We start from the raw sequence: 14,733 nt of genomic DNA on the forward strand, positions 1-14,733 counted from the left end.
GTGAACTGGCGAGCACTAGAGGCCTAGTACATCGTGGTCTTTCACATACCTCTTAGATTGTAAGCTCCCAGGATCAGGCCCTCCCAACCCTCTTGTATTGAATTGTATTGTTGCTGTATTGTCTCCCATTATATTGTAAAGCGCTGAGCAAACTGTTGGCGCTATATACATCCTGTATAATAATAATACCAGCACTGCAGTATGACTTGGTGACGTGGCGAGTCCCATAAGTGCAGTACAAGCTGGTGCGGAGGCGAGCACAAATATTGTCCTGCAACCACCAAGAATTCGCACACAGGCCCATAGAGCACCTAGTATCCTTCCAGATGTGCTTGCAAATCCCAATTGGTAGCCCACAAATTCTTCAGCACCCGTACTTCCCCCATTCGCTGACCAACCTGGAATTCAGGTGGAAACAGCAAATTTAACTACTCCCCTTGATTTTTGGAGCTGTTTTTCACAGAAGATCTGTATGCATTGATTGTGGATCAAAAGAATTTATATGCACAACAATTTATCGCCGCCAACCCAGATTCAAATCTTGCCAGACCATTCGCATGGAAACCCATTACGGTTTCAAAATTAAATTTTTTTGGGGGTCTAACCCTCAACATGGGCATTACTAAAAAAAATGAATCGCGGTTGTATTAGTCCACAGACCCGAATCATCATATGCCATGTTCTCTGCAGCCATGGCCAGACATAGATATGAGAGTATAATGTGTTTTATGCATTTCAAAGACAATACACTCTGTCATCCTCGGGGTGACCCTGAATTTGACCAGCTCCACAAAATTCAGCCCCTCGCAAATCACCTTAAACAAAAATTTGCAGATGTCTATACTCCCCAGCAAACAAATCTGCGTTGATGAGTCCCTCATTAATTTTTCTGGCCGCCTTGCATTCAATTTCTCCCCAGCAAGCGTGCCAGATATGGGGTCAAGATGTAGAAGACCTGTGAGAGGGCAACAGGCTATACATATAAGATTTGGATTTACGAGGGAAAAGATAGTCACGTGGATCTCCCTGGATGCCCAGACTACATGGGGAGAAGTGGCAAGATAGTTTGGGACTTGGTGTCATCCTTTTTTATTATGGGGTACCACTTATATGTGGACAGTTTTTATTCAAGCGTGCCACTATTTAGACATTTGTACAATCTTAGAACTGGTGCAGGTGGCACCCTGTGACCGAATGTGTGTCCACCATTAGAAGTGGGTGGATGCAGGGCGGTATATTCTAATGGTGGGCATACCACACACTAGTAGAGATTTCTTTTCATTTTTTCATTCAGTCCACAGGCTGCATCCAAAAAAAAAAAACATACCATCCCAACAAGGATCAGCAATGTACTGGTACATCCCTGGATTTTTAATGGTTATACATACTGGTACATCCCTGGTTATACCAGGATGATGCCTACAGCTGCAGGCATCATCCTGGCATCGTATTTTTCAGCCAGCGATCGGCTTTCATGTAAAAGCAATCCTAGTGGCTAATTAGCTGCAGGATTGCTTTTACAAGCAGTGGGAGATGATTGACCCCCTCCCCCGCTACCTTCCACGGTTTTCTTGGGCAGTCCCGTGCCAGCGGGGGAACCTGAGAATGCAGCCAGTGTTTCTGCCAGCTGATCATAGAGCTGATTGGGAACCAAAATGGAGCCAACCATCTCTACAGTATAAGAAATGGGAAGCCTCGAGCATTTCATCACTTCAGTTTCACAGGATATAAACAGCACCATTTGTAAACTGGGAAAGCATCTGATCACACCGATCTTGGTTTGACTAGATAATGTAAGGGCAGAGGAGAGATCTAGAGTCTGATAGACCCCAGATTTCTCAAAAAAGAATATATGACAATGCCCATTGAAGTTATAGGAGATATTTGCATTCCCTGTGATAGCATTAAAAGTGCTAAAAAAAATGAAAGGAACAGAGCAAAAATAAATAAAAAAATTAAAATAACTTAAAAAAAAAAACTCGCAACCCCCCCTCCCCCATGTACGCACACCTGTGTGTGCGAGCATTGACCCTGTGCTAGAATGTAAACAGTGGTTCCACCATGCATATGAGGTATCGCCGTGAACGTCAGATCAAGGGCAGTAATTCTAACACTAGACCTCCTCTGTAAATCTAAAATGGTAGCTTGTAGAGGCTTTTAAAATGTTGCCTATGGATATTAAAAATGTATGCAGTTTGTCACCATTGCACGGGGCTTGTGCAGCTTTAAATCATGTCATGTTTGGTATCTATTTACTTGGCATACCATCTTTTATATGTTACCAAATAATTGGCCAATATGTTGTGTTTTTGTGTATTAAAAGTAAAAAAAGTGTGTTTTTTTTTATTTGCTTTTCAAAAATCACTGCGTGAGTATTATATGACATAAAAAATTGTAGCACCCACCATTTCATTCACTAGGATGTCTGCTTTCAAAAATATATAATGTTTGGGGTTTCAAATTAATTTCCTAGCAAAAAAAACAGATTTTTTTCATGTGACCAAAAAGTGTCAGAAAAGGCTTGATCTTCAGGTGGTTAGAAGAGTGAATGATGTGTGGCATAAACTTCTTATGCTGGGCATAAAATTCCCCTACCCCCCAAAGCGACCCCTTTTTGGAAAGTAGACACCCCAAACTATTTGCTGAGAGGCATGTTGAATCAATTATTTTTTTACCACAAGTTATAGACAAATTACAAAAAAACATTTTTTTTTTACACAAAATTGTCACTTAAATGATTTACTGCTCACACATGTCATGGGTGTATGTGCAATTACTCCCCAAAATACATTCTGCTACTTCTCCCGAGTATGGGGGTACCACATGTGAGAGACGATTTGGCAGTCTAGCCAAGTACAGGACCCCAAAATCCAATAAGCACCTTCAGGCTTTTAAAAGGGCTTTATTTCCTTCCTGACTACCTATCAGCTTATTTTTCATATCTTGTCTGTTGCCACAAGTTTTTGGAAAATGAGATTTGCAAAATACTCACCATGCCTCTTTTTAAATTCCTTGGAGTGTCTACTTTCCAAAAGTAGACCATTTGGGGGGGTTTGGTGCTATCCTGACATTTCAGGACCTCCGAAACTGTGATAGATAGTGAGAAAGAGAAATGAGGAAGTTACGCACTTTCCGTGTTTCAAAGTGGTCATTGGATTTCAGACTCCAGTATGCGGCTAGGCTCCCAAAACGTCTCACACATGTGGTATCCCCATACTTGGTAGAAGTAGCAGAATTTATATTGGGGTGTAATTCCACATATACCCATGGCTTGTGCGAGAAATAAATCATTTAAATGACAACTTTGAGTAAAAAAAGAAAAAAAATGTTTTTCATTTTCCAGAAACTTGTGTAAAAAAAATAAATCTTCCATGGACTCAATATACCTCTCAGCAGATAGTCTCACTGAGCCTATCTTAAAGAACTTCATTAAAGCCAGCAACTGTTGAGATAATGAACACCTTGGTCAGGCCTATGTCATGTACAATATATACCATATTTTTCGCTTCATAAGACGCACCTAGATTTTAGAGGAGGAAAACAAGAAAAAAAATATTCTGAACCAATGGACTGCAGACATAATACAGGAGATGACTATAGACTGCAGACACCGTACAGGAGATGACCAGAGACTGCAGACACCGTACAGGAGATGACCAGAGACTGCAGACACCGTACAGGAGATGACCAGAGACTGCGCACATAGCACAGGAGATGACCAGAGACTACGGACATAGTACAGGAGATGACCAGAGACTGCGGACACAGTACAGGAGATGACCAGAGACTGCGGACACAGTACAGGAGATAACCAGAAACTTCGGACATAGTACAGGAGATGACCAGAGACTGCGGACACAGTACAGGAGATAACCAGAGACTTCGGACATAGTACACGAGATAACCAGAGACTTCGGACATAGTACACAAGATGACCAGAGACTGCAGACCCAGTACAGGAGATGACCAGAGACTGTGGACACAGTACAGGAGATGACCAGAGACTGCGGACACAGTACAGGGGATGACCAGAGACTGCGGACACAGTACAGGAGATGACCAGAGACTGCGGACATAGTACAGGAGATGACCAGGGACTACGGACATAGTACAGGAGATGACCAGAGACTGCGGACATACTACAGAGAGAGCAGAAGCAGAGAGAGCAGTATGTGTTGAGATGACCTGTCTTTTCTGGTTGTATTCACTATGGATCCCATCATGAGCATAATGCGACATGTTCTACCATTTTTTCCTTCACGCAAAACCTGGAACTGACTGCGCTGGTGTACCGGACTCATTTGAATACATGGAAAAAGCTTTGCATGTATTTCTGATGATGAAAAAAGGCTCTGGACTGCATTTGGTTATGGAGCAGTTAAAAACACTTCTAACCGCAAACGCTTATAAATGCAGTTAGCTGCGTTTACAAGCGTTTGACGTTTGAAACGTTGATAAAATATACTCCTGAATGCAAGTTTGCTGCGTTTAAAAAAATGTCTGTAAACTCAACTGCCTGTAAACGACATAGTGTACATGGACACATAGGAAAACATTAAGGAGGGTTCAGGGGCTACTGAAAAAAACGCAGAAAAGCTCCTGAACGTGAGTTTATCAGCTGCAGTGTACATGAACCCTTCTTCTTAGGCAAAGCACAAGCGGATAATGACAAGTAGCCTGCTGAGTAAATCAATCACTTGCTTGTTATGTCAATGGGCACTTGTCACACTAATTGTGTAGCGCGGTATCCTGAGATTGGGATGGATGGTATCTGTGGTGTAAATGTTCTCCAGCAACACCGCCGGCACTTGTGGACAGTGTTCACTATTATGGATGAGGGTGTAGCTGTAGTGGCAGCCAAGCAATGTTCACTATGGCAGTGAGGTACATTGGGTTTCTCTCACCCGATTTACTTTGGATTAGCAGGGTCCAGCGGTCCATCTCACCCGCAGAACAGGAACAGTCCTCGGCCCCTCCGGTTCAGGCCTGAAGCTGTGTTTTCTCTCTTTCTTGCTGCCAGGGTGTTCGGCTTGCAGCGCAGTAGGCCAGACCATCAGCAACCTTCTCCACCCTTTCTCTCTCTACTGGCTCCACGGCCTAATTTGTCTCCTAACGATCGGGACCCAGGACTCCCAATTCTGGGTCACATGATTGCTTTGATAACCTATGATTGGCTATCACAGTGATCAGTCACTGTACAGCCCGGCCCTTTTTTGTTTTCTTCCTCTATGAATGGAGGAGAGAGATACATTGTATCTCTCTAACTCCTGGCATAGAGGGGAAAGAAATGTTTGTTAAAAAAAAAAAAAAAAAATTATAAATACGTTAGTGTCAGTGTGTTTTAGGTAAAAAAAACAAAACGACAAATGCGCACTATTAAAAAAATGTGAAGCACTAATTAGTAAATTATAATAAAATATATATAAGAAATGTCCCCAATGATAAGAACATAAATTAGTGACAGTCTCTATATGATGAATATAGCGTGATCTTCAGCTTTCAATCCAGTGGTGGTGCTCTCAGTGGTAAGGTAAGAATTACGCACTCACCAGAAGCGTAATTTAATTACGCAGTATGTAAATCAACACGGATTCACTTCACCGATACAGGTTCGGACTGGAACTCAGGGTAGGTTCTCCTTCAAGATGATATGGGTATGAGCCCTCAATGGATGTAGGTAGATCCATCTGGCCAGAGGTCCCTTTAAGGGATAGGTGGGTAAAGATGGCTGCTTACAGGTGCTTCCCTCTCTGGGTATGGTGGACAGGAGACTGGATCGCAGCAGGGCTCTATAAATAATAAGACTCCTCAAGGGAGACCAAGGAGAGTGCCCATAGTGTAGTAATTATTGTTAAAAATGTATTCAGTAACAAAAAGATTCCATAAAACATGTGTATCAGTTAAGCAGTATCAGGTATGTAAAACAACTGACCATCCAGGATCTAAGATGGCCGCCAGGCCTCCACATAGCGCCTGCGGCATGATGTCACAACGTCCTAGGCTCCTCCTAATGCGTTTTGTGTGCACACACTTCTTCAGGGGTGGAGGCTAAGTCATCTTTACCCACCTATCCCTTAAAGGGACCCGTGTTGACTTACATACTGCGTAATTAAATTACGCTTCTGGTGAGTGCGCAATTCTTACCTTACCACCGGGAGCACCACCACTGGATTGAAAGCTGTAGATCACGCTATATTCATCATATAGAGACTGTCACTAATTTATGTTCTTATCATTGGGGACATTTCTTATATATATTTTATTATAATTTACTGATTAGCGCTGCACATATTTTTACACATTTATCACAAGGCTTTGTTTGGTTTCCTTGAGTGTTCAGCTGCTTACCTACAAGAGCGCTCACTTTTAGTGCTATTCTATTCTAAATGCACACTATTGTTTCTCGGCTGTACTACGGGTACAAACATACACTTATATGGTATCGCTCTGATCGTCAAGAGCTGGAGAATTTATTTGGGTTGTTCTTTGGTGGTAGGTTATGGTCGTAACAAGAAACACACAGCTAAAATTAAAAAAATTATTTTTTTTTTTTTTACTATTTTGGGCCAGTTTGGGCCTTTTGATAAAAAAAAAAATGGGGAGCTATCCATTACCATTTACCACCAAATGAAAGCCCAATTTGTCCTGAAAAAAACAACAATGTATAATCCACCTGGATGTACGAAGTAGTTGTGATGATATGGACGGTTTTAATAACACATGTCAACGTTGCAAAATTCTGCTTAGGCATTTAGATTTGTTTTACCCTTAGGCATGAAGGGGTTAAGGGGGCGTGCGGGGGGGGGGGTGTCCTATACCTACATACTTCAGCTAATAGGTGTTCCTCCTTCCCATCTCAAAAGGTTGAGAGGTATGCTTCAGGTCCTAATCTGACAGGTGTGCGGGTACAGGTGTGTGGCCCTAAACACAGACAGTGTACATTCGGGGCCGCTCACCCACACCTGTCTAACTAATACCTGTGGCTCTTGGTGAATAGCAGGTGTCCCCATAGAGGCAGGCAGCTGCAGCCGCATAAACAAGCCACTCATTTACACAGACAGAGCACCTTAGGAGTTCTTAGAGCTTATTCACATAGGAGGTTTGGGGTGGTAAAACCTCACAGTTGAACTGCACATTTACCCACACCCAACCACTACTCCCTTTAGCTGCAGAGGCATCTACTGGGGATGTTCACATAATGCGACTCTGATGCTTTGCTTCGTGGCCTTGACAGTAACAATTTTCCATTTTGTGTGCCTGGGAGAACACCAGGCACACAAAATGAAAGGCTACAGGAAAGGGTAGTTGGAAGGATATCAGGCACACAGTGGAAGGATAAAGGGAATGGGTAATTGGGAGGATAGCAGGCACAAAGTGGCAGGTTTAGGGAACAGTAGTTGGTAAGATAACAGGCACACAATGGCAGGGTACAGAGGGGTGTAGTTGGCAGGATAGCAGGCACACAGTAGAGGGTTACAAGGAGGTGGTAGTTGGTAGTGTAGCACTACCCCCTTAGGAGTTGCTGAAGATTTGGGTCCCCCTATAGTCCTGCACAGCCAGGCAACACGCATTTCCTTCTAGCCTTGCACTCCAGAGACAGTAAACAGACCTTGAACTTGGGTTTTTTTTTGCATTTTAATATGGGATTTAAACTTGGATGGGGATGAGGGATACGTGGGATGCCCAAGGAACTGTTGAGCTGAGGGTAACTTCCTAGAACTATGTACAAGTGCTCAGAAGGGATTGTTTCTTCTTGGAGAGCTATCCAGCCTTTCCTGGTATGCCACCTCAGACTCTAATCAAAAAACCCCACAAAAGGATAGAGCACCTCAAAGGCTAATAAGCAGTATAAATGTATTATGGGAGTAACAATAAAACAGATCATATATTCAAAGCAATGCACATACCCCATCCATCCCTCCCCCCAGCCCCCTACCATCAACCAACCCCTCCCTCCCAACAATGTCCCACACCATCCCTCCCACCCTCCCCTCCCCCTCTCAGGGCAACCCCAGCAACCCTACAGGTCCCCCCTCCTCCCCAAAGCCAGGTCAACATGGGCTAACCCTCCACCCCTTTCAAAATCCCTAAAGTCCCCCTGTCCCGTGCAGATGGACACACTCCCCGATAAGACCCTTCTGTGGTAGTGCTGATGACAGTAGGTGTGTCAGGACATGGAATCCGGCTAATGACAGAAATCCCAAAAAGTATAATAGAGTATAGATCCACAAGGTGTAGTTCCACCATGAAAGAGGAGAGCAGCTAAAGAAGGGGCAACCTGGGTTCCTCCAACAAAGTGTGACTCAGTTCATATCTGTAGTAGGTATGCCGCTGTGCTCTAAATCCTCCTATATCCTCGTAGCCATCACTGGAGCCTGTCTATGTCAAACCTTAAATCTGCGTGCACTCGTGAAATGGCAACAATTTTTTTACTTAACTTTTTTTAAAAAAAAGCTCCCTACGTGATGATTTTTTTTGGTGACAGGTTCTCTTTTTTTTTTAAATGTCTCCCCTGTATTCCACTGAATGTAAGGCATTGCACATTACATTCTCTCCGGGCGTCAATGACCAGGAATGTGTCAAACAGGGACCCAGAAGGGACATCACATCACTTCCGGGTCAGGAGAAGGGGAGGGGAGCAGATATGTCTACTCTCCTTCCTCCCCTATACCACATCCTGCCGGCACACATTGAGCCAGTCCCGGGCCCGCAGATGGGCAAGCAAAGCCTGGGACATATAGCTGGCGGGGGGGGGGGGTGACACTGTGGGCTGTGTGGAAGCAATCGGGTGGCAGCGCTTTCACCTGACAGGTGAGCCCTGCTGCTTGCCCGCAGCACGGCTGAAGGCTAAAAAACCCTACCGGCCCGGCACCCAGAACTACATGTCCCGGGGGTCAGGCGATAGGAATTGCACATCCCTGCTATTCCCCGCTGGGGTTCTTGCAGCTGATTGCAGACAGGGCTCATTTGCAAGTGTGAATGCTCCCTTAAGTAAATAGCTGCCATTGACCAGTGATCTCCTCCTCCCTGTGAGAATACATTGGAAGCTGAGTCAGAGCAGATTTTATTGGCCTTCTTCAGTATTAGAACAATATTAGGATGATAATATGTTCATCTTTGTGACTAAATATTGTTTTTAAACATCACTTTCTGCTGTGTTATTGTGTTCCTTTCCAGGCAATGAAATTCCCCACCTGAAAGAAGAGGATCCAGACCCAACCGGGAAGAGAATTCACAGACTTCTATTGGAGTATCTGCACCACCGAACTGAATTGATGAAACAGGCATTTGGTAAGTGATTTTGTCTGGGAAGTGAAAAACAAACAAACACAATTGGCCCTTTCATGGCCCTTTCATGGCAGACACAGATTCTTGTGGGCTAAAAGTTCACTACATGAAGTGTGTTAAACAAGATGACTTCTATTGACTCGCCTTATTGTTTATAAAATGCAAAATAAAATACAATCTCATCCCCCAGGGCTGCAACTGGACCTTGTACAGCCTGTCTGACTGGATCCCCCCAAAAATATCAACACAAATATTTTCACTAAAAATACACTAAAATCATTATTAGCGGACACAAATACAATATAACTAATACAAAAATCCTGCTGAATCTAAAGGATAACATTGTATTGAGATAATAAATAAAGCTCAGTGTAAATGAGGTATTGGGGATAATTCACATAGGTGCTGTGTCCTGTACAGTATGGGTCAGTAATTTATGGGGCAGGGGCTGTGTGCAGGCAGCCTATGTTACACAATGGGGACACAGCACATGTATGAACACAGCCACAGCTCCTAATGTGACAGGCGTGTGGGTGCAGGTATACAGCCTTGAACAGTGTGCATTTGGTGACGCTCACCCACCCCTGTATACCTATTAAACGTAGGACCTGTGGCTGTCTGCATGCCCATAGAGTAACAGGCATCTTCAGCTGCATAGACAAACCACTCATTCACACAGCCAGAGTACCTGTGTGAATGAGCACTTAGGGCTTGTTCACGAGTGAGGTTGTGGGGTGGAAGAACCTTACAATTGAGCTGCACTTTTACTGCTCCCCAGCCACTATACCTTTAGCTGCAGAGGCATTCACTGGGGATGTACACATGCCATGACTGCTTTGCTTCTTGGCTGTGGCAAGGATTATACCCCCAGTCCACACGACCCATTCAAGTGATTGGTGCTGCTTTGCAAGCATCTCTCAATGACATGCATTGTTCAGTTTTAAGTCCACTAGTGTGAGATGAAGGGGTTAAAGGTCACTGCCTATCAAATGCTTCAATATATACATGGTGTAGCGCTGCTGAGACTTATAAGCACATAAAGTGCATACCTTATTGTGAACCAGATAAAAAATACTTATGCAATGTAAGGTAAAACAAGCATAGATATTAGGTGATTCTATCGCTCAGTGGTTCCCTATGGTGGAATATACATTACTATGCAAGTGGTTATAGTATAAGTGCAAATAACTTCAATATTCAGTGCTTTCAATATACACACACAGTGTATGGTGATAAATGTCCACAACAAGAGAGCAGTTTTGACCAAGTGGAACTCAAACCGCATGCACAACTTGTCAGTGCTGGTGATGAGTGAGAATCCTACAATGACTGACGTGCCCGCTCACCTTCCCCCTGCGACCCGCAGGGGCCAAACAGCCTTTCGGATCACTCCAAGATCCTACTCGTTATCCAAATTAGGAGTAACTTCACTGACTCCAAAAGACTCACTCCTCCTCCTCCCACTTATCCTCCACGGACAGGCACCAGTATATATACGCTTATGTACTCATATGGTTATGGACCGTGCAATAAGAACACAAGAGATCCTCCATAGTGTATTACCGTATATCACATTTATTGTAGGCAAAAAACCGCCAAGTGCACACTCACGTTTAGCTGAGAATTACAGAGCATTAGTGACATTATCCATGGGTGTACTGCTGGGTCTCTGGAGTGCCAAGATGGCACCGGACCAGAAGTACCGGAAGTACGTCACCACGTCGCTATGTCTACGCGTTACGCCACGCTTTACGCAGCTTCATCAGGATAGCGTGGTGCTGAGTCAGCTTCTTATTTATAAGGGAATCCCAGTGCCAATTGGTTAATTGCTTATGCAAAATATTGCGGCCATTTTGTTGAAGTCCTGGTAATATGGGACACTACGTCGCGGACATTTTCTTGTGGGTCCCATATCTCTTTACACTAAATCTTATTATATTGGGTGTCACGGTCTTTGCCTTGTGGTACGATTGAAATTAAGAACGCCCTACTGACTATTATAGTCTCTCTGCCCCAAATGCACTGTTTTACAGTGTATGGCAGTGTAATGTGCTGATTAGGCTATAAACAAAGATCATAAAAAAATTATATCAAATTCTTACTGAAGACCGAAGAGTACAGGTAAGGGGTAGGTGGTAGGATAACAGGCACACAGTTGCAGGGTACAAAGAGGGGGTAGTTGGTAGGGTAGCAGGTACACAGTGGCAGGTTACAGGGAAGGGTAGTTGGTTGGTTACAGGGACCCAATATACTGTATGTTGTATTGTCCTTGGGGCAAATCACTTCCTTCGCTCTCCTCTTTCTCATAACCGAATGGGCTCACAGGAAGTGCACTGAACGATGTTGAAGACTGGTGGCATGTAGTGGGCAAAGGAAAAGTAGTGCTGGAGACAGCTCCTGATTGAAGGGGAGTATGGCCACACAATCTATGATTTTTATCCTTCAAAAATGATAGACAACAAATGTTTACAAAATTAAGAAATTAGAGTCCTACTTTGTTCATGTTCAGTTTTGTTTGTTACTTTCTTACTGCTCACACCTGCATGCACAGTGAAATGGTTAGTGTTGTCTTATATTAACTAATGGCCGACCGCAGATAACCGAATGATGGCTGCACGGTGGCCGGCCAATTCTGGGAGGGTGTCATATGACGTCCTCCAAGAACGCGCTCTCCTGCACTCCCCCAGGGTGGCAAACCCATCGATCTCCGCGATCGCTGTGTCCTATGGACACAGCTGATCATGTGATCTGGTAAAAGTCCAATCACAGCGGCCTTTTACCACGTGATCAGTCGTGTCCAATTACACGCTGATCACCGGGAAATGCAATTGCCGGTTCTCGGCTGCACTTTCCTCACGCTGTCAAAGCGTGGGGAAAGTACTGTTGAGAACCAGCAGTTGTCAGAGCAGGGATCGGCACTGATCATTAGGGCACTGATGACCAGTGCCCTGATGATCGGTGCCCAGCAGTGCCACCCTCTTGTGCCCAGCAGTGCCGCCAGTCAGTGCCCAGCAGTGCAGTCCAGCAGTGCCGCCAATCAGTGCCACCCAGCAGTGCCGCCAGTCAGTGCCTAGTAGTGCCGCCAGAAGGTGCCGACTATCAGTGCCCATCATCAGTGCCGCCTATCTGTACCCATCAGTGCTGCCTATCAGTGCAGCCTCATCAACACACATCAGTGAAGGAGAAAAATTACCTGTTTGCAAAATTTTATAATGGAAACAAACTTTTTTTTTTTTTCAAATTTTTTGCTCTTTTTTTTGTTTATAGCGCAAAACATAAAACACCCAGCGGCGAGTAAATACCACCAAAAAAACTGGCAATTCTGGTATTGAGTGGCAAATGCCAGTCAAGCTCTATGTTGCCAGGCAGTGAACACAGGACCCACTAGAGGATATCGGGCCCTCAGGCCACCCTCATGAAGTCTGTTTCTGATTGTTTGGTCAGAGACATTCACACCAGTGACCTGCTGGAGATCATTTTTTAGGGTTCTGGCAGTGCTCATCCTATTCCTCCTTGCACAAAGAAGCAGATACCGGTCCTGCTGATGGGTTAAGGACTTTCTACAACCCTGTCCAGCTCTCTTTGAGTGCCTGTCTCTTGGAATCTCCTCCATGCTCTTGAGACTGTGCTGGGAGACACAGCAAACCTTCTGGCAATGGCATGTATTGATGTGCCATCCTGGAGGAGTTGGGCTGCCTGTGCAACCTCTGTAGGGTCCAGGTATCGCCTCATGCTACCAGTAGTGACACTGACCCTAGCCAAATGCAAAACCAGTGAAAAACAGTCAGAAAAGATGAGTAGGGAAAAAATGTCAGTGGCTTCCACCTGTAAAACCATTCCTGTTTTGGGGGTCATCTCATTGTTGCTCATCTAGTGCACCTTTTGTTAATTTCATTAACAGCAAAGCAGCTGAAACTGATTTACAACCCCCTCTGCTACTTAACCACTTGCCTACCCCCTTCTTTATCAGGCCAATTTTCAGCTTTCAGCGCTGTCGCACTTTGACAATTGCGCGGTCATGCAAGATTGTACCCATATGAAATTTTTATCATTTTTTTCTCACAAATAGAGCTTTCTTTTGGTGGTATTTAACCGCCGCTGGGCACTTTACTTTTTGCGCTATAAACAAAAAAATTGAAAAAAAATTGAAAAAAAAAAAAGTTTCTTTGTTTCTATTATAAAATTTTTCAAACAAGTAATTTTTCTCCTTCACTGATGTGCGTTGATGAGGCAGCATTGATGGCCACTGATAGGCAGCACTAATGAGGTGTCACGGATAGGTGGCACTAATGAGGTGTCACGGATAGGCAGCACTGAAAGGCACCACTGATGATGGGTACTGATAGACAGCTTTGATAGGTGGCACTGACTGGCGGCACTGCTGGGCACTGACTGGCACAACCGCTGGGCACTGACTGGTGCCACTGACTGGCAGCACTGCTGGGTGGCACTGGTGGGCACAAGTGGGTGGCACTGGTGGGCACAAGTGGGTGGCACTGCTGGGCACAGATGGGTGGCACTTCTGGGCACACTTGTGTGACACTGCTGGGTGGCACAGGTGGGTGCACTGCTGGGTGGCACAGGTGGATGCACTGCTGGGCACAGGTGGGCGGAGTTAGTGGGCGCACTGCTGGGCACAGGTGGGCAGAACTTGTGGGTGGCACTTCTAGGCACCGATCATCAGGGCACTGATCATCAGTGCCCTGATGATCGGTGTGGATCCCTGCTTTAACAACTGCCGGTTCTCGGCAGTACTTTCCTCACGATCTGACAGCGTGAGGAAAGTGCAACCGAGAACCGGCAATTGCATTTCCCGGTGATCAGCGTGTCATTGGATACGGCTGATCACGTGGTAAAAGGCGGCTGTGATTGGCCTTTTACCACATCACGTGATCAGCTGTGTCCGTAGGACACAGCGATCACGGAGATCGAGAGCGTGTTCTGGGAGGACGTCATATGACGCCCACCCAGAACTGGCCGGCCGCCGTGCAGTCGTCATTCGGCTATCTGCGGTCGGCAAGTAGTTAACTGACCAGATCAATATCCCAGGAGTGTCACTGACTTGATGCTATACTCTGATTAAAAGTGTTCTTTTAATTTTTTGAGCAGTGTATATTGTTTTAAACATTACTTAGTGCTGTATGTTATTGTGTTCCTTTCCCGGTGGATATGTTATCATCCTGGCGGAAGAGAATCCAGCCCCAACTGTGAATAAGAGTTTGACAAAATGCAATTTTGAAAAATTCTTGTCTGAGCTAAATGATTTCGGTCTCATAAGTGATTTTGTCTGGGATACAAACACAATCGGCCTTTTCATGGTGAACAAAGTCCTGTGGGCTACAAGTGCACAACATGAAGCGTACCACAGTTTGTGTGATGACTTCTATCAACTCTACTATATATTTATAAAATTCAAATTAAAATACCTTTTCACCTCCCAGGGTC

General features: G+C 44.7%; 1 protein-coding gene across 2 annotated transcripts in view; it reads left to right on the forward strand.

The window, feature by feature from the left end:
• LOC149452041 (uncharacterized) overlaps positions 1-14,733 on the forward strand; it is an 860,283-nt gene that overhangs the window by 367,979 nt on the left and 477,571 nt on the right. The gene's annotated exons all lie outside the window — the stretch shown is intronic.

The sequence above is a fragment of the Staurois parvus genome, unplaced genomic scaffold, assembly GCF_062004578.1.
Source record: "Staurois parvus isolate SC_StPar_1 unplaced genomic scaffold, SC_StPar_1.0 ptg000500l, whole genome shotgun sequence".
NCBI classification, from domain to species: Eukaryota; Metazoa; Chordata; class Amphibia; order Anura; family Ranidae; genus Staurois; species Staurois parvus.